At 36.3% G+C, this 20,454-nt stretch overlaps 1 pseudogene; it reads left to right on the top strand.

Annotated features, from left to right (window-relative positions):
* The first annotated feature begins 1,500 nt into the window (after positions 1 to 1,500).
* On the top strand, positions 1,501 to 14,921 carry LOC150057341 (myosin regulatory light chain 2, smooth muscle minor isoform pseudogene; annotated as a pseudogene).
* Positions 14,922 to 20,454: the final 5,533 nt, after the last annotated feature.

Raw genomic sequence — 20,454 nt, forward strand, 5'->3', positions numbered from 1 at the left:
AGTTCCCTACAGATGCATTTTCAGGGTTCCAGGTAGGCCTAATATAGACTCATATACTTTCAGACTAATTTCAAAGTGTGGTTATATATATTTTTTATCTACTATTTATCACTGGAAATGCATAAAATTTAATATATTAGAGAGTAACTTATCTCCATTGAAAAAACTTATATATAAGACTTTAATAGTTGGGCAGGGGTTGAGTGCTTGCCTAGCAGGCACGAAGCCCTGGGTTCAATTCCTCGGTATGACATGCATAGAAAAAAGCCAGCCGTGGTGCTGTGGCTTAAGCGGTAGATCACTCGCCTTGAGAAAGCCCAAGGACAGAAAGCAGGCCCTGTATCAAGCCCGGGGACTGTCACAAAAACAAAACAAAACAAACAAATAGTAAAAAAAAAAAAAAAAAAAACCGAAAAACTTAACAGTCTTTTAAAGTAAGAACAAATGCTGAAGAAGCACATAGTCAAGCCATGCTATTGGTTAAGATGCACTGTACTCTAACTGACATGTCAAATTGAAATCCCTGTACAACTACTCAAAGATAATTTATATGGATATATGGATATGGATATATTCGCTTACTGAGCAAATTGAAGACATGAAATGTTTCAGTTATTTGAAAGAATTTTGTCTTCTGAACTTGAGGAAAGCAACACAACATATTGCCAAAAGTTGGGGAGGAAAAAAAAGTTGGGGAGTTCCTCATCTGTTTTTGTTACTACTTTCCCTTATTCTCTTGATGATTTTCTTCCTTTAGTTTCCTTGTGGTCATAGTGAACTGAATTTGGAGCTTCTTTAAGGAAAGATAGCATGTCATAGAATATATAATTCTATCCATCCATTGTATGTGAATGGAATCAGATAATGGCTAAGCAGGAAGCTGTGGATACAGGAAAGTCTGGTTTTCACTGATGTTTCTTGGCTTTCCTGTTTATACTCATATGACTCCCAATGTGGACAATACACAATCAACTGCTCAGGGCTTCAGAATCAGGGAGTTGTAACTGATGAATGGAAAAAGCAAAGAAAACTAAACAAAATGCAGACAAGTCATTTCAATTGAGTGAGAGGGAATTTCCTGGTAAATTTAAGCCAGTAGTGTGGAAAAAAAAATCTATCTAAAACCTTTCTCATAAAAAAACTGCTCTAAATATCCATTTTATACTATCTGCCAGATGCTACACTACATGTTCACATACATATTTCATTTGAAACACAAAAGAACCTTCTGGTTTTCAGACTCGGGGTCCAGACCTATTTATAAAAACAGGTGAGTGGATTATGATTAGTATTAAAAACCAAAACACACTGAAAGCTATTGAATAAAAGGAAGTAGGATAGGCAAAGAGTAAGCTCAGGGGCCAAACTGATGAAAGCATTGTATGTGAGCACGTGTGAAATACTACAATGAAACTCTTTGGACAATTTGCATATGCTTATAAAGAATGAATGACAGGAATGCATTAGGTATGGGTATTAGTGAAAAATAATGTAAGGAGAATGGAGACGGTGAATATGGTCAAAATATGTGTATGTGTGAAAATGGAACAGCTTGTTGTGATTGGTTTTGGAACGGGAAGGACGGCAGTGACTGAGGAGGTAAGTTTGAGCATAATACATCATATACATACATGGCCATGTCAAAATGAACCCCCTGGCACAAATAATTGACATTAATAAAGATTGTCAGGGGAGAAAAAGGTTAGATTTAAAATTTTAATTCTACATATAATAATGACAAGTATAGCTTCCAAAAGTATCTTAGTGTTATTGTGTTATTGTGTGTATGTCATTGTACATATACATGCTCTTATGCAAGGATACTAGATTTTAATATAAAATGTTGTGTGTGTGTGTGTGTGTGTGTGTGTGTGTGTGTGTGTGCTGCTACTAGGGCTTAAATTCAGGGCCTAGGTGCTTTTCTTTAGCTTTCTTCACTCAAGGCTATCATTCTACAACTTGAGCATACCACTATTTTTGGCTTTTTGTTGCTTAATTGGAGATAAGAATATCATGAAGTGTTCAGGCGAGCTTAGAACCGGAGGCCCTGTCTCCTGAGTAGCTAGGCTTACAAGTGTGAGCTACTAGCAACAGCCTTAAATGCTATTTTTAATTTCTTTTTTTTTTCCTTTTTCTTTCTTGTTTGCAAAACTTAAAAAAAAAAAAACCACTAGGCCTGTAAAGTACTATTATATTAATTTTAGGGAAAAAGCAAATCGATCCAGTTTATAATTCTGACTTGTAAAGTTCCAGTTGCCTTACTCTGCAGAGAGCTTTTCATGGTGGTAAGCTGACATTATTGTTACCCCTTGCTTCCTGTCTCTCTCACTCACGCTTTGCATTTCCTCATCATCAAAGCAGCCCTAGCAAGGCTTAAATCTCCTCAGATCAGGCCATCTGTGCCATTGACTAAGTGTGATGCTTCAAATCAGTGAATGATGAATTCCGTTCCAGACTGTCCCATAAAATTATAATAAAAATAATAATGAAGTGCTCTGTAATAAAAAAGAAAGTCGTTACAAATACCGTGCTATTGATTTCAAAGGGCAGTAATTTCTGAGCAGTTCTTTCATCTGTGTTATAAATCTCAGCAACCAGGGGAGAAAATGTCAGGATTTTAAAAGCAAACAAATAGGAAAAAAAAATTTTTTTTTTGCCTCCCTACTCATCTTTCATGCTGTTTTGAGTAAAACTAAGGTAGCACAAATATTTAAACAGATGGCCCAATGATATGCTTTTTTTTCCTTTACTAATCATAGTTATTAAAGCCCTCACTTTATTTTATTGTGTTTTAAATGGCAGAGAAAATCTGAGTCTGATAATGACCTTTGTACATCATCCTGCAAATTGATTTTGATGACCTTTCACTCTGTGATAATTAGGCTGGCTTCACACACATTCATCTAACTCTTCCCCTTTCAGGCTTCATGGCACAATGTGTTTTCTTGCTGCCCTTTGGAGGCCAGCTCTCCTCCCCCTCTGCCAGGTTATTCTCCCACCAGTAGGTAGTTTCCAGCTCCTCTGAGAAAGCCACAAATTCTTAAAAAATGACTAGAGGCATTTAGCTAAGGAAAAAGGATAGTTATTTCACTGATGTTTTGAATGCTCAAATATCTGGATTGTCATGTCACTGTGATCACTACAATGATGTCACTGTCCCAGTTATTTGGCCATTGTGTACATTATTACCATGTTGAATTATAAATGTGATAATTTAATGAATTTTAGAAGGGTGTTTCTTTGTGGCCAATATGAACAGATGGCAGGAACGGAAACGAAATAAACTATGCTTCATTTTCCCTGTACATTTTCTTAGTTATTATGCATGGAAATTAAGAACATCAGACTTAGCACACATTTTATGTGCATATTTTAAAACAGAATCTTTTAAAAATGCATAATAGCAGCTATCTTCAAACTCCGTATTTCCTATGTTCTTTGGCCTTTTCAAAAACTTATTTTTATAGTAAAAATAAATAATGTATCATTTACCATTTTAATCATTACTAAATGTGAATGCAGTGGTTTAAGAGCATTTGAAATATTATATATATTATGTTAATGTTATTTAATATACAGACATATATACATGAGTGCAAACAATAGAATAAAGAAACATCTCCTAAAATTTACTTAGAAACATACTATTCTCTTTGTCTTCTTACTTTTTGTTCATGTTACAGTAAAAGCCATTTGAAAGATCTTTTTAAAAAGGAAATATTATACTGTATTTGTACTGAAACCATTTCTAATACTTTCCCGTCATCCCAAGTCTTGAAACATGTTTCCAACAACCACATTTTTAGTCTGTTTTCCTAAGGTGAGATTTGATAAGTCATGCTCTGAGGTTTATTATCAAAGATTTCCTCAGCACTGAAGGATTTAAGAACTGTTTTGTGAGATACAGGAATACAAAGCCTTGACAAGTGATAATAGTAGCTAACAAGGAGTATTTGTTCTGAGTGAAGCACTAGTTATTTGTTACATTGAAGTGGGGAAGGTAAGATAATAAAAGGCTGCTTAAAACAGTCTTTAATCCTCAATACCCATCCCCAAGTTTTGTAAGGCAAAGTGGATGTTATTATGATTAAGCTGACTTTTCAAACAAGTATCTAGCAATTTTCTTTTTTTTTTTTTTTTTTGCCAGTCCTGGGCTTGAGCTCAGGGCCTGAGCACTGTCCTTGGACTTTCTCAAGGGTAGAGCTCTACCACTTGAGCCTCAGCACCACTTCTGGCTTTTTTCTATGTATGTGGTACCGAGGAATCGAACCCAGGTCTTCATGCATGCTAGGCAAGCACTTTAACTGCTAGGCCAAACTCCCGGCCCCATATCTAGCAATTTTCTTCTCTGTTTCTTCATGGGGCAGCAGCCTCACTCTCTTCCACTTCCCCTGGACACTAACTCTATACTGGGCATTCTAGCCTTCTTTTAATATTAGCTTATCAGGGATTCTGATTTTAGTTTAGAATTTCCATTTATTAAGGATTTATTCAAATTTCCTTGGTTTTAATGTGTAGTCTTCAAAGTAACTTAAGGTTATTTCTACATTTTGAAACCTATTTTTAAGCTGAGCACTGGTGGCTCATCTCTGGAATCCTAGCTACTCAGGAAATGAGATCTGAGAATCTTGATTCAAAGCTAATCTGGACAGGAAAATCGGTCTGATTCTTAGCTTCAGTGAAGTAGCAAAAAGCTGAACGTGGAGCTGTGACACAAGTGATAGAGTACCAGCCTTGAGCAAACAAAGCTAAGGGATAGGGCCTAGGTTTGGAGTACTAGCACACACACACAAGAAATAAACAGCAACCAAAAAGGAAAAAAAAATCAGTTTTGAGTGGTATAGTAAATAGTATTTGTTATGTTCATCTTCAAAACAAATTCCCAAAGATATTCACTTTTTGCATTGTTTATCTTTGCTTGGATATGTTCCATGGAATAAGGCTGTGTATACACTCCACACAGGACATGTGAAAATGGCGATGTATCTGCCTTGACATCTTTTGGACCATTGTGATTGGATAAACCATCCACAGAGCATATGATAATTCACTGTTCCTCTAGATAGGTAGTAAGGAACCCTGCTAATAGCTAGCCTTGCAAGCATGCCTTCTTGAAAAATAGTCCCTTCAAGCTGGGTGCAGTGGCTCATGACTATAAATCTAGCTACTCAAGAGTCTGAGATCTGAGGATCATGGTTCAAAACCAGCTCAGGTAGGAAAGGCTATTAGCCTCTTATTTGCACCTAAAATATGGAAGTGGAGCTGTGGTTCAAAGTGGTAGAATGCTAATCTTGAATAAATAAAGCTAAGGGACAGCACATAGTCTCAGCCCCATGACCAATGATAACAACAAAACAAAACAAACAAACAAAATAGTACCTTCAGCTTAATCTGGCCTTTAAAATGTTGTCACTCTGGATGACATCAAGATTGCAATGCCTTCAGAAGTCCCAAGCCTGAATCAGTGCTTTAATTGTTTCCAAAATCTTGACTGTAAAGACTCTGTGAGTTGAAAACTCTTAAGAGTATAAAGCAATTTGTAGGAATTTACTATGTAGCAATATAAAACATAATGCAATTTAATTTTCTTGTAAGTGGTTCTTTCAGTTATATAAATAAAGCTTCATTTTTCTTTTTCATTAGCACTAATATGATTTGAACTCAGTGCCTTATGCCCATTCACCTGCTTGCTCACAGTTAATGGTCTACACTGGGCTATTTGGGAGATGTAGTCTCATGGACTGTTCCCCTCAAGCTGGCTTTGAATCTTCATCCTGTGGATCTTGGCTACCTGAGTAGCTGAGATTACAGATGTGAGCTCAAATTACACTGCCCAGCTTAAACTGATTTTGGTATATTGATTATATATCCCCTGACCTTACTGAGTTCCTGTATTAGTACTAGAAGATTGCTTTATAAGTTAGTTTGGGTTTTACAAATGTAAATAACCATTTACAGATAAAGAGTTTTACTTCTCCCAACTGTTATGCCTTCTCTATGTCTTTCTCCCTTCCTGCTGTGTGCACACCTCTTGTGTGCAGTCTTGATCTGATGTGGTCAGGACTGAGGGCCTAGCTAGGCCTTGCTCCTGATTAGAAAATAATGCAGTCTGTTCATAACGGGCTGAAATTTTCTCCCGGAAAGAAACAATCGCATTATTGACTTTTAAAGAAATTACAAAAAGGAAAAAGCATATTCTTGTGTGTTTATCCAGAGTTGACCCATTTCCAAAATATTTCATTATTTCTTCCCTCAGGGATCATCTTCCATCATTCTGAAGGGCAAATTTTAACTACTGACAAGTTGACAATTGATTTTTTTCTTCCAAGGTTTCCTTATCTGAAAAATGTCTGTTTAATGTCACTTAAAAAAAAAGTCTTCTTAGAGTACTTTACATTATTTATTTTCTCCCATTAGAATGTGTGCTTTATGGGAGTAGAAGCTTTAACTCTCTTATCTCTTCTCTGATTTGTTTCACCTGATGTGGTTATCATGCAGAGTTGGGGAATTTGAAGAGGGAGGAGAGAGAGAGGGAAGGAAAAAGAGAGAAGGAAAGAGGGGGACAAAGATGCAGCAAAAGAACAAAGGAAATAAATAAGGGTAGAAGGGCAAAGGAAGAAAGAAGGGAAATAAAACTAATTGGCATGCCATCCATGGACTTTATTAAAATGTTTAAATTGGGAGTTTTTCTTGAAATATCTGTTGTATTATCTCTGATGTTTAAGTGCTGTGAAATAGCTTATTTAAATAGCAATAAAATATTTGTCAAGAAGAGATAAAGGAAAAATTCAGTTAGTTTACAAGCCTTCAAAAACATATATCACATTTTCAAGTACCAAATAGAAATTTAGGTCTGCTGATCTCTGAAAAGGTGTCAAGGTTACACAATGGGGGAAAATATACATTCCCTTCAATAAATCGTACTAAGGAAAAGGATATCATCTCATGGAAGAATAAAATTGGGTCATCTCATCCCATATACTAAAGTCAACTGGAAATGGGTGAAAAACCTAATGGCAAGACCTCAAATGGTAAATCTACAAGAAGAAAACACACGAGAAGCACATTTTAACACTGGTCTTGACAAAGACTTATTTATACAGGCAAATAAAAGCAAATCAGGACAAAAATGATTTCAGATTACAACAAAGAAAGAATGAAAAATTACCCCTGGAATGGGAGAAAATATTTGCATTCTATACATGTGATAATGAATTTGTGGTGAAATATCTAGAGAAGTTAAACAGCATTAACTGCCGAAGAAAAACAAAGTCTGAAACAAAACACTAGTTGTTTAAAATATGTGTAAATGGCCTAAGCAGATATTTCTAAACAAAAAGACATACAAATGGCTAATGAGAATAAAAAAAGCTCTGTAAACTGAATACCAGAGAGATACAAATCTAAACCACAGGGAAATATTATCTCACACCTGGAAAAAATGAATTCTATAAGATATATACATGTATATACATGTTGGCAATGACAAGTAGAAAGGAAAATCATTATTTACTTTTGCTGATTGTAAATTAGTACATCCATTATGGAATAATGTACGAAGGTTCCTCCACAAATCAAAAATAAAAAGCCCTGTGAGTCAGCATTATCCTTTATGTCCCCAAAAGAAATAAGTCCATAAAAAAATGTTTTCCTTTTCATGTTCATTGTAAAATTGTTTGTACCAGCCAAGATATTAAATCTACTTGACTTTCGAATAGCACATGTTGAAATAGATATAAACAATGAAATTATAAATATAACCAATTAAATGCTGTTCAGCCTTTGAGTCCTCATGAAAAATCTTGGAGGATCTTATGCTAAGAGAACTAAGCAAGATATAAACAGATAAAAGTTGTATTATTTCCCTGACCTGTGGAATTTAAAGACATACACACACACGCACGCACACGCCACCACCACCATCACCACCACCACCACCACCAACAACAACAACAAGAAACGCAGGGTAGAATATATATGTCTAAGAAGTGTATGGAGTAGATTCCATGTTTTATATGGCATGTGACATATTTATTGAAATCATGTAAAAACAAAAGAAATAATGATTTGTATCATGAAAACTTAATACTAGTGTATACCATCATAGTTAAAAGATTATTTGTATTTTTGCAGAATGCTCTCACTTCGCTTTTGTATTTAAAGACAAAGAAATACACACATGCTTTTGAGTAAAAAAAAAAAGAGGAAGAAAGCGAGGAACAAAATGACTAGTTTTCTATAAGAGACAAACAAAATAATAGATTTTCAGAATGCAGTCAGTTTATGGCATTTTTGATACGAACTATTTTGCAGATACATACAATTGTTAGCAACTACCTTGTTCTGATGATGATTTATCTTTAGCATATGAGAGAAACCCAACTTGGATATATCATACAATTGTTATAATGTTGATTGTAAATCAACCAAGAATGCTTTAGTCCTTGAAACAATCAGAAGAATTATTTATGCTTAAGAACAGAAAAATATAATTCCTTGAAAAGAACTATGGAATTCAAATTATAAAGTTAATGGAATAATAACTTTCCTCTTGAGGAACAATATTCTAAGAGAAAACTGGGACCATAGAGATTTGGGTCATATTAAATAATGCCAGGTAAAAGATTATAAAATAAGCTGTTAGGCCACAAGAAGGTATATATTTTATTATCTGGTACAACTTTACTCTTCATCCTGAGAATATTTTTAGCTAGTTTGATGTGTTTATTTTCTAGGCTAATCATTTTGTAAATTTTAGGCCTTTAAAAAGGAATAGATATTAATATATACTGTGCACTTCTAGAACAAGATCATAATTTATTGAATTTTTACTACTAAGTTAGTAAAAGAGTCCGAGGATGTTTTACCTTATAATGCCTTTATACATTCCTTATAAGCTTTGTTTCTATAAATTTTATGATGATAGAATGCTGGCACAAAGACAAACTTGGTTTAAGTAAAGAATGACTTTCCCTCCTCATTTTCCATGTAAAAGCTGGTTTAAGAGGGTTACTTTCAGAAACGATCCAATTTCTACACTAATGTTATCACATTAAAATATGAAGTGAATGCTATAAATGCTATACGTATGTATACTTTGTTGTTTGACTTCACTTATTTTCTGGATGAAGACTATTGTGTGAAGTACACATTGACACATTATCGTCTTATTTATTGTTTTAAATATGTATTTACTTTTATTAAGTAGTTATACAAAAGAGTTTCATTCCAGAATTCATATTATGAGTATTGCAATGCATCTTGCTCAATATCATCCTTTCAACTCATCTCCCTCATCTTATCTGACTTTTGGGAGATCATCTGGAATAATAGGTCAGCCTGGACTTGAACTCCTGATCATCCTGGCTCAGCTTCTTAGGTGATGGGTGCCAGGCTTGCACCACTCCCCTTACCTGATTTTATGTGTTTGTTTGCTGTTTCAAAACTCAATTTACAAGAGTTCTTTGTAATACAACTAGATTGTTTTCATGATGTTTGTTTGTTCATTCACTAAATATCTCCTCTGTTCATATTTTAAGCTTTGCTAAGATTCTTTAAGTAGTGTCAAAATTTGTCAGAGTTATGGATTCTGAATTTTGAGTCTTCTTAGAAAGACCAACCCTATCCTCAGGTTATCAGTAAATTTAGTCACAGTTTCATTCAGCATTTTTATGGCTACATTGTTTACTTTAAATCTTTGATCCATCTGGAGTTTATTTTTATGTAAGTACTGTTTTGGAGATATGGTATTGCTTTTTTCAAATGACTATACAGTTATCACAGATTTATTGAAAAATTCACTTTTATCCCCACTGGTTTGAAATGCAATCTTTATGGTAATGTCCATATGTATTTTGGTCTGTTTCTGAACTTTCTCTTCCACTGATATTTCAATGTATTCCTGGGCCAGTATTAAAGTGATATGAATTACTGTGTTAGCATATGCTTTAATATCTGGTACAATGTTACTCTCCAACCTGAGAATTTTTTTTAGCAAGTTTCATGTGTTTATTTTCTCAGCTAATAGAGTAATATGCCATCATTTTTAAGTTTTAGGTTTTGAAAAGGTATAGATATTAATGTACACATTGCACATCTAAGAACAGGATCAAAACTTATTGAATATTTATACTAAGTTAGTAAAGAGTCTGAGAATGTTTTACCTTATAACCCCTTTATACATTCCTTAGAAGCTTTGTTTCTATAAATTTTCTGTTTGGGAGTACAACTGAGACATTTTTCCACTGTTTTCTAATTGATTATTGTTTGTATGTGAGAAATTATACATGTTGACCCTGAAAATGTTTCACTTTCATTTATAAAATTTCTAGTTTATTCACATGTAATTCTTTAATTTGTGTGTAATAATACTATATGAAAATAATATTCATCTTTTCATTTTAAATACTTATATTTTCCAGACTAGTATACTTGTTACAATGCTGTTCATTTGGGCTCAAAGTTAAGCATTACCAAATTAATGATATATTCTAATTCTTCACTTTCTCATCATGCCTGAAATGGTATTACTCACTTACTAAGAATAATGTAAAGATCCAGATAGAAAGGGAGCCATTCAACAAATATTGGAATGAAGGCACAAAGAAATAACTAAACTGAAGAATGAATGGACTCAGAGGAATACATTTGGCAGGTTTCATAGGCTTCCTAAATATGCAAAGAAACTGTTATTTTATGCTCAGAAAACAGGTAATGGATGTCACCTTCCTCTCTTCCTCTTTTATGTACTCTTCCTTAATAAGAAAAAGGTATTTAAAATACAGCTACCATGTGCAAAATAGACCAGAGATCTGAAATTTTTTATTCTCCATCATCAAAAAAGAATGATTTTCCATTCTAAGGCACATGGTGTTAAATCTTTCTCTAATCAGCTGTTTGTTTCCTTTGCACTCATTGTAGAAGCTGTACATACCTTGTTGCTAACTGTAAAACCTGATTTATGTGCTTTAGCTAAATGCATAGGTTTCATTTATGAATGCTAGTCGGTGATTTATTTCACTGTTCCCCTTATTGGACAAGGCACAGCAGAAAAAATATTTTCAAGTAAGATAGTGTTAACCTTTCCTGATTACAAAGTCATTCGCCTGCAGTATTAATAATACTCTGTCATTTCTGCCAGTTACTTTATTACATTTGATCAACAAATAAATAGGGCCCCACATATCAAAACACTGAAGTGACTAGTTCGAGGATTCACCCTTCCACAATCATCTTGAGCAGATTATGGAGCCTCTGTAATATTTCAAAGAATTGGCTTGATTCCAGAGGATGCTGAGACTGGGATTTGAGTTAATTGCCAAGGCATTTCCAACAACTGAGCAGGTGCTAGGAGAATGAACATAGCCAGTATTTGCTTTGTTATTTATAGTCAGAGCTCTTCTACTCTAAACCCTTGAGCTGGTTTTTGAGTCCACTGTATAACAATTTCATTCACTTTCATGTCAACAAGCTCTGGCTTGATAAATTAAAACAGAAAAATGCTGGCTAAAGCTCCATGGCCCAAAATGATTCATTTTGCTGTAAGTTCCTGGCAGCTGGCCAAGAATGACCTGATATCTTCCCAGTGTCCTTATCATTTTCCCATCTGGAAAGGGCTGAACCTTGCTGTACTCTGGGAGTTAAAGGCCTGCACTGGCTGCATTCAAAGGCCATTAACAATCATAACTCTTACCATCATCACCCATCCCAGGCCAGTGTAACAGTAGTCTACAGTTAGACAAGAAGGTTGATATTTTACTATTGATAAAACACATACAAAGAATATTACAACATTTATTTAACTAAATAGGATGTCTTACTCACTCAAATCTACATTGTCAGACTTTTTACCTTCCTTCAAAGGTAATTTTGAGGAGTTGGTCCTAAATTTAACAATTTTATAACTGGATGCTGCTGGCTCATGCCTGTAATCCTAGCTACTGTAGGAGGCTAAGGTCTAAGGATTGAGGTTCAGACAGGAGAGTTGGGGAGACTCTTATCTCCCAAATAAACCATCACTAACAAGAAGAGCTGGAAGTGGAGCACTGGCTCAAATGGTAATGCCAACCTTGAGCTATAAAAGCTGAAGGACAGCACCCTGACCCTGAGTTCAGGTCTCATTATTGGCACACACACACACACACACACACACACACACACACACACACACACACGTGCAAACAGAGACATATGAAAGAACACTTCTTAGCTGTTCATTTTCTGTTGAACAAAATAATTGATTTATATTTCTTATATAAATTGGATTTATTTTAAGGATCTTAGGTAAAATGGTTTCTGTATTAAATATTTTAACTACTACTAAAAAGATGCAAAATTCATTTAAGGAAGAAAAAGTAAATGTTTTTAAAACCCAGAAGCAAATTAAAGCATGGTCCGTGTAAAGCTTTAAAATTAATAAGCAGTGCTTATTGAGTAAGACTATATGTAAACTAATTATAATTTACTAATTACATTTAGAAACTTGCTGATTAAGTGTTTACTACCAAAGAATGAATGACAGTCTGTGAATTCTAAACATTTATAGATTTTTAAACAATGAAAGCTCAATTACTACTAAATACTAGATACCTAAATAAGAAACTTAAGTTTGTTGTTGTTTTTCTCAGTACTTGGGTCTGAGCTTAGGGCTTCATGCTTGTTTGGTTTAATTGTTTGTTTGGCTGATATTCTACAACTTGAACCAAATTTCCAGCCTTGGTTTTGCTGGTTCTTTTGGAGATATAGAATTGAGGACCTTTTCTTCCTGGGCTGACATTGAACAACCATCTTCCAAATCTGAGTAGCTATGATTACATGCATGAGCCACTATGCCTGGCTAATTTAAGGACCTCTGATGGCTGCCTGAGAATGTCTGTAAATGTTAGTCTTGTTTCCAAGATTAAAGTAGTTATAGAAATTACCAGGCACTACCGCTAATTAACAGTCAAGATCAAATAAATACAGTGGATAACACCAAGCAAACTACTCTTTTTTTTTTTTTTTTAATGTGCTGGTTCTGGGACTTGAACCAGGACATTGGCACTGTCCCTAAGCTTTTAAATATCAAAGTTAGTGCTCTACCACTTGAGCCACAGGTCTACTTCTGACTTCTTGGTGGTTAATTGAAGAGTCTCACATGCCAGCTTTAAATGGCTGTGCTATCTATCTCACACTACTGAGTAGCTAGGATTATAGGCATGAGCCATCAGCACTTTGCAAAATACTTATTCTCTAACCAAGAATGTAGCCAATGTCAACTTGATTTTACTTACATCTTGTAATGATATTCAAAGGCTGCTCAGTGGTCAGAGAAGTCAAATAATTGTACCTGGCCTATTGTCAAGCAAATGAAAAAACAGGAGAGCACAAGTGATGAACGGGAAATGCAATTTCAACACTTGCATTAAATGCTTGAATTCAGGCTGGGAGTTTGGCCTAGTGATAGAGTACTTATCTCGCATGTACGAAGACCCAGGTTTGATTGCTTGGTATCACATATATAGTAAAAAGCCAGAAATAGTGCTGTGGCTGAGTGGTAGAGCTCTAGCATTGTGAAAGCCCAAGGATAGTGCCCAGGCCCTGAGTTCAAGGCCCAGGACTGGCAAAAAAAATGCTGGAATTCTGGTTAGGAAGCTACTTATTTGGATAGGATTGAGGGACTGTAAACTAAACCTCCAATGGAATCTGGTTGAAATCAGGGTAAAGCCAAGATGTCATTCCAGAATGGAAAGTGAGGGTGAAATGTCTGTGAATAATAATGAGAAGGGTTATACTGATTGCGGGCAGAAATGAGATAACAAGAATCATGGCATGTTTTGTGGGGCCAGTCCAAGTATGACCTCTGTGAGACTAGAGCTATTTGGGGTGTGGCCCTGACTCCGGATATGAAGACATTCAAAGATCTTCTCAACTAAGAGGAAAATGTCCTGAGTTTCTTAACATGATGCATTCTGCTGAATATTAAAAGCATTTAATCATGCAAACTCCCTACTACAAAGTGAGGAAAGTATTTCTTTACATGATAGCAATAGCTATTCAGAAAAAAACGGCCAAAACAGCCTGGAAAGGGTAACCAATAGCCACCAAAGAAAGGCAGATGTAACGCGATTTGAAGACAATATAAGAAAGGCATATACAAAGTACTAACGACTAGTACTTCTTTCATAACCATCTAGGCCCATCTAGTGTCTGAACAGTGTCTGTGAGGTGCCCTGAGACAAGGTTAGGATACGTTCTTCTACCATCTATACTCGACCCCATCTGTAAAACGTGCTGATAAGAACCCTCACTTGAGAGCAGCGTTTGAAAGGGTCACCTGTTGGAGGCTCCCCATAGAGAAGGGTGGTAGCTGTCAGTCGGGGGCGGGGGGGGGGGGGCTCGCCATCGAGGTCGGGTTCCCACAGCTGTGTGGAGATTTAACCATCACCGTATTGAGAAAAAGGGCAAAGACCCAAACCACTAAGAAGCGACCTCACCGAGCAACAGCTAATGTGTTTGCTATGTTTGACCAGTCCCAGATGCAAGAGTTCAAAGAGGCTTTCAACAGGATTGACCAGAACCGAGATAGTTTTATCAAGAAGGAAGATTTTTGCAAGGTATGCTTGCCTCATTGGGGAAAAATCCAACCGATGGGTACCTGGAGGCCATGAGGAACGAGGCTCCAGGCCCCATCACTTAACCATGTTCCTCAGACCCTGAAGAGGTCATTAGAAATGCTTTTGCTTGCTTTGAGGAGGAAGCAACTGAAACCACACAGGCGGATTGCCTGTAGGAGCTGCCCTCAACCATGGGCTATCACTTCACAGATGAGGACCTGGAGGAGCTGTACTGAGAAGCCCCTGTGGATTAAAAAAAAAGGCAATTTCATTTACATGGGGGTCACACACATCCTCAAACACTGAGCAAAAGACAAAGATGACTGAAAAGAACTTCAAATTCCAGCCAAAATACTCATTATTGCAGCTCTGGGTATTTCTGAGATTTTCTCTTAGAGGTTGTTGCATGCCCTTAGCTATAGAGCTTTTGCCTTTCTTGTTGGATTTATTCTCAGCCATTTGGGCACATGTATCTTTATAATCAGAATCTGGACTTTTGTTTATTTTCAGAATAGAAAATGGGTTAATTTAACTTACCAGTAGTCCCCTCCCCTCCCCTCAGTAGCTGCAGTCTACACAGAGTCAATGTATTTTTTCAGAGAAAGTTAGTCACTCATTTTTTTTTTCTGAATCATAATTAAAACATCATGGTTGGAAAAAAAAGAACCCTCACCTGGGACATCTCAGGACCCTCTGGCCACAAGTCAATTTGGGGAACAAAGCAAATGGCTTCCATTTGCTAACTCAGAATTTCTTCAAATTTAGGATTATTGGAGTTAGGACTGAGGAATGGTACTGATACGTCCTCATTTGTAGGAAGAGCAAATTGGGGTTTTTACCTGTCAAACATGTACCACTAACTTGGGTTTGAGCTATACTCAGGGTGTATGTGTTGGCTGTGCACTCCATAATGCTGCTTCAGCACACAACCTAAATAGGCATGCCATGGCTGTTAGTAAACCTTGTGTGTACCTCAACCAGTGGCACAAGGGGGTCAATTTACACCCTCATAGGCATCATGGAGAGTCATGCTTATCTCCGTGGAGAGTGGACTAGAACTGTGAAAAGTCAATGAGCCTTGCAAAGGACAGCTTCACCAACTTGAGGGTTGGTGAACTTATACTTTTTTTTTTTTTGCCAGTCCTGGGCTTGAGCTCAGGGCCTGAGCACTATCCTTGGAGCTCTACCACTTGAGCCTCAGCACCACTTCCGGCTTTTTTCTACATGTGGTACCGAGGAATTGAACCTGGGTCTTCATGCATGCTAGGCAAGCACTTTAACCACTAGGCCAAACTCCCGGGCCCCGAACTTATACTTTTACCCACCCTGGTTTATCTTAAAGGTTTCCCACAGGACAGACTCATTTCTATGAGAGAGATTGGCTTTCCCCTTCTTTGTGGATCTTTTATCATTATTCCTGCTGGCTGTGAAACCAGGAAGAAGTTGACATAAAAATAAATTACATTATAGGAGGGCTCTGTTTATAGTCTCTAGAGATGTTGTCAGAAGATCTGTTATGTTTCACATTGTAAATTTTATATGATCAATTTAACAGGACTAGGAAACTCAACATCGTTCACATTTTGTGCATATTCTAGTTATAGTCCTATTGTGTCCATCTTCAACAAAGCTCTGTAAGAACATTTGAAAGGGTTACAGGAAGCAAGAATTTGCAGACAGGAAATTGGTTGTGCATGACTAATGTTGCAACCAGCACTGAATAAATGATATCAGCTACTTGCAGCGGCAAGAAGAACCACATAAAGACATGTGCTTTTCAGGGGGAATGTAGGGGAGATTAAGTGTATTGCTATATCTTTTTTTACACTGGGAGATATAAAATTAGACAAAAATGACACATTTGATTATATCCTTTTATTATCAAGAAATGGTCCTGGGGCCTTTCATCTTTTGAACCCTACTTGGTCTGTCTCATCTTGAAAAGTTATTGCTGAAGAATCATTTTCTGTGACCCGACATTTTTAACTTAAATATAATCCTATTCACATCTTATTTGTTGTGTAGAAAACAATGCAGTCTTTATTGAGGGGCTAATTGAATGAATCCTTAGTCATGTTAAATATGTTAAATCGGCAAGATAAATTAGACTTTTCCCTCTCACAAACAAAAAATAATGAACTAATATCCTGGGTGTTCATATTTACAATCCTAGCTTCTCAGGTGGTTGAAATCAAGAGGATGACAGCTTCTAGCCAGTCTCTAGAAAAATACACAAGTCTCTAGCTCCAAAGTAACTAGTAAAAATCAGGGATGGAGAATTAGCTCAAGTGGTATTACCAACCATGCCAGGAAGTGAAAGGCTTTGTGGGCAAACCCCACTACTGAGAAAAAATTTAAATTAAAAAATTTAAATTAAAAAAATCTGCCTTCTTTGGGCATTTGCATCACTGTGTAGCAAGTAGTAATATTTTCCTTAGTAAAAATGACAAAAATGCACATTTAATGTCTAAACATAAGAACTAGTCACCAAATAAATTGCTTGCTTTAATTCACAGCTTTGCAACCATTTTCTCATAGGAAGATGAATTAACCATGAAATAGCTTTAGATCATATGATACTATTTGGCATGAAGCCTCCCCCCCTTTTTTGCCAGTCCTGGCCTTGAGCTCAGGGCCTGAGCACTGTCATTGGACTTTCTCAAGGCTAGAGCTCTAGCACTTGAGCCACAGCACCACTTCTGGCTTTTTCTATGTATGTGGTGGCCGAAGAATCCAACCCAGATCTTCATGCGTGCTAGGCAAGCACTCTACCAGTAGGCCAAACTCCTAGACCTTGGATTTTATTATTTTTTATGATCATATACACATCACATAGCTATTGAGCCTTTATGGTCTGCTTTAATGAATATTCTCTTTGCTCTCACTGTATGACTGTCTAGAGACTTGTATAATTTATCATGTACTAGTATTGGTTTTATTCATTCAGTGTGTTTACTTGTAGATTTGTAGGTACATTCTAGTTACCACAAATGAGGGAAACAGTATTTCTTTGGGTCTGGCTTATTTTGTTTAGTTTTTCCAAGTTTTTCATTTCCTTATGAATGCTATAATATCATTCTTTTTGATGGATGAGTAGAATTACATCGTGTGTGTGTGTGTGTGTGTGTGTGTGTGTGTGTGTGTTTAAATTCATTCATCCACTGAGGGGTATCTGCCACACTAAAGTGACCAGCACAACCATAGTCATTGTAGTCATTGCAGCACTGAGGTAAAGCAGTTTCAATGGTTGTTCTAGGTGTGTCCATCTAGATGCAGAGCTCTCTATTCAGGGCTTCCTGCAAAGAGAAAATCCCTGATGCACATAGTTGAAAACCTGTTACAGCTGATCAATAGCCAAACATTGGAGGCATAGATCAATGCTGGGCCAAGGCAGAGGAGGATTCTATATAAGGCAGTTGTAAGGGTCTTCATGCTGCCTGATCTCTCACTTTGATACAGCTCTGTAATCATTAAGGGATTTTTTTTAAAAGAAAGGAACAGAAAACATTGAACCTCAAATTAAAAAGAGAAATATCAATTCTTTTCCCATCTGTCAATATAAACCACAGCATCACAACCAACACATGTAAATAATTGTGTGGCAGCAAGCTACATCTCTAAAGGAAAATCATATGCCTTTAACCTGTGTTTGTGTGTGTGTGTGTGTGTGTGTGTGTGTGTGTGTGTGTGTGTGTCCAGAGATTTGAACTTAGGGCCTGGCGCACTATCCCTGAGCTCCTTTGGCTCAAGACTAGCATTCTATCACTTGAGCCACATCACCACTTCAGACTTTTTCTAAGTGGTCTATTGGAAATAAGAATATCACAGATTTTCCTGCCTAGGTTGGCTTTATACTGCGATCCTCAGATCTCAGCCTCCTAAGTAGCTAGGATGACAAGTGTGAGCCACCAGCACCCAACCACTTTAACTACATTCTGTTTTGCAATTGTATCTCAATTTTGCTATAAATGACTTAAATATCTTGCTTTTGGGGAGGAATGTAAAAATTAAAGGCATTAGTTAAAAGGAACTTTGGTAAAAACAAGCCATCAGTATACAAACTTCAGACAAAATAGAGACATCATTATTATCTGTGCATCAGTGAGATGTATAATTATTAAATTATGCAAGGAAACAGTTGAAGAAGACTATACAACATTCAAAGAATTTTCTAATAATAACATATAAAAGAAATATCAAACTGAAGCCCGTTAGAGCTAATGATTCAAAATCTTACTTAGGCTTTAAGTGAATAACTTTATAATTATACGTTTTCTCAAAATTAAAAACAACTATCAGAATTTTAAAAGCCCTTTGGAGACTTTATAAAATAGTGCCAAAAGTTAAAGAAACAACACCATGAAGTTAATATTGTTCTTATATTTAAGGACTCAAATTTCCAATATGTAATATTTGAGGTGAGGCCATAGAATCTAAAGCTTAGGAAAGGCATATTTGTATTCAAAGAATGAGCAGAAAAATTAAACCAATGGAGGGGGGAAAAGCCAACAGGAAATAAAGTACAACAAAATAGAAGTGTGCTTCATAAAGCAAATAATGCTGCTATATTGTTTGGCAAGAAACACTGTTTTTTGGGAGAGAGGTAAATGAACTATGACACTTATAAAACTCAGAGATGTTCACAGCAGTTACATATAAGAAAGTAAATTTAGATACTTTGTATTGTATGTGAGACCTTACCAAACTTTCAAAGTCAATCTTTTTTTTTTTGAGGGGCTGGGGCATAGGGGTTGAACACAGTTCCTGAGTTCAAGCCCTGTGACCAATCACAAAAACAAAACAAGCAAAAATCAGAAAGAAAAGAAGTTCCTCAACATGGTCTTCAATAGGTCAAGGCAATTCAACCAAGAGAACTTGGGAAATTAAGTCTGATGACACTTTCACGAATTTACAAGTTCCTTAGCTGCCTTCCACTTGCCAAGCAAAGCCATAAGCCAGAAGGCAAAGTTGTCCACTGATTTCATTGGTAAATAGCAGCTGCTTAGACCAGAAAAGGATGCATCAGATGGGAGAGTGGATTTGCAGAGGCAAAGATGTGCTAATACACAATACACATCACTCACTCATTCCCACACCCTAGTAAGAAAGACGTGATTTATGCCTGTCATTTCTAGTTAGCAAAGCAAATTCACACAGTCAAAGGAACCTATACAACAAGAAGGGTCAAGACTGAAATTTAGTTCACATTCTACAGCTTTTTGATTTTGTTCATAATCTACTCCCTGAATCATTTGTGGAGAAGTATCCAAGGATTCAGGGTGTGATGAGTAGGAATGGAAAGCACAAGGAATATAAGAAAATCACAGAAAGAAAGACCAGTTAGGCACTGGTGGGAGTTTTTGTGATCAGAATCCCAAGAATTCTCCATCCAATGTGTAGATTACACACTGTCATCCTACTTTTACAGTTAGGAGTCAGAAAGAATTGTAGCACTTAGCAAACCATCAGTAAGCAGTAGAAGACTCCAGGCTTAAATATATGTAGATTGTGAGCCTATATATTTAACAATGAAATCATGAATGCATGTAGAAGAAAAATAGTCAAAACCATAACCAAATAAAAGTCTAAGTGTTTGGGACAATTGGCTCCAACTTTTAGTTGTCCTCAATACTTTTTCTTCATAGAGTCACAACACTATTTATTTCCTTCTGGTGTTTTGTTCTTTGTCTATTCGTTTTGCAGTTCATGTTGTAATATCGGTGGTGATCATGGTAATAAGAAGGAAAAGAAATAAACTCAGCTCAAGCGAGTTTCTCGTTTAGGGACAGCCTTATATATCTGAGAGGCATATTTGAATCTGAGTTTACTACATTCGCTATTAATCACTCTCCTCTTACAT

Source organism: Megascapheus bottae, chromosome 10 (genome assembly GCF_031878675.1).
Source record: "Megascapheus bottae isolate mThoBot1 chromosome 10, mThoBot2.hap1, whole genome shotgun sequence".
NCBI classification, from domain to species: Eukaryota; Metazoa; Chordata; class Mammalia; order Rodentia; family Geomyidae; genus Megascapheus; species Megascapheus bottae.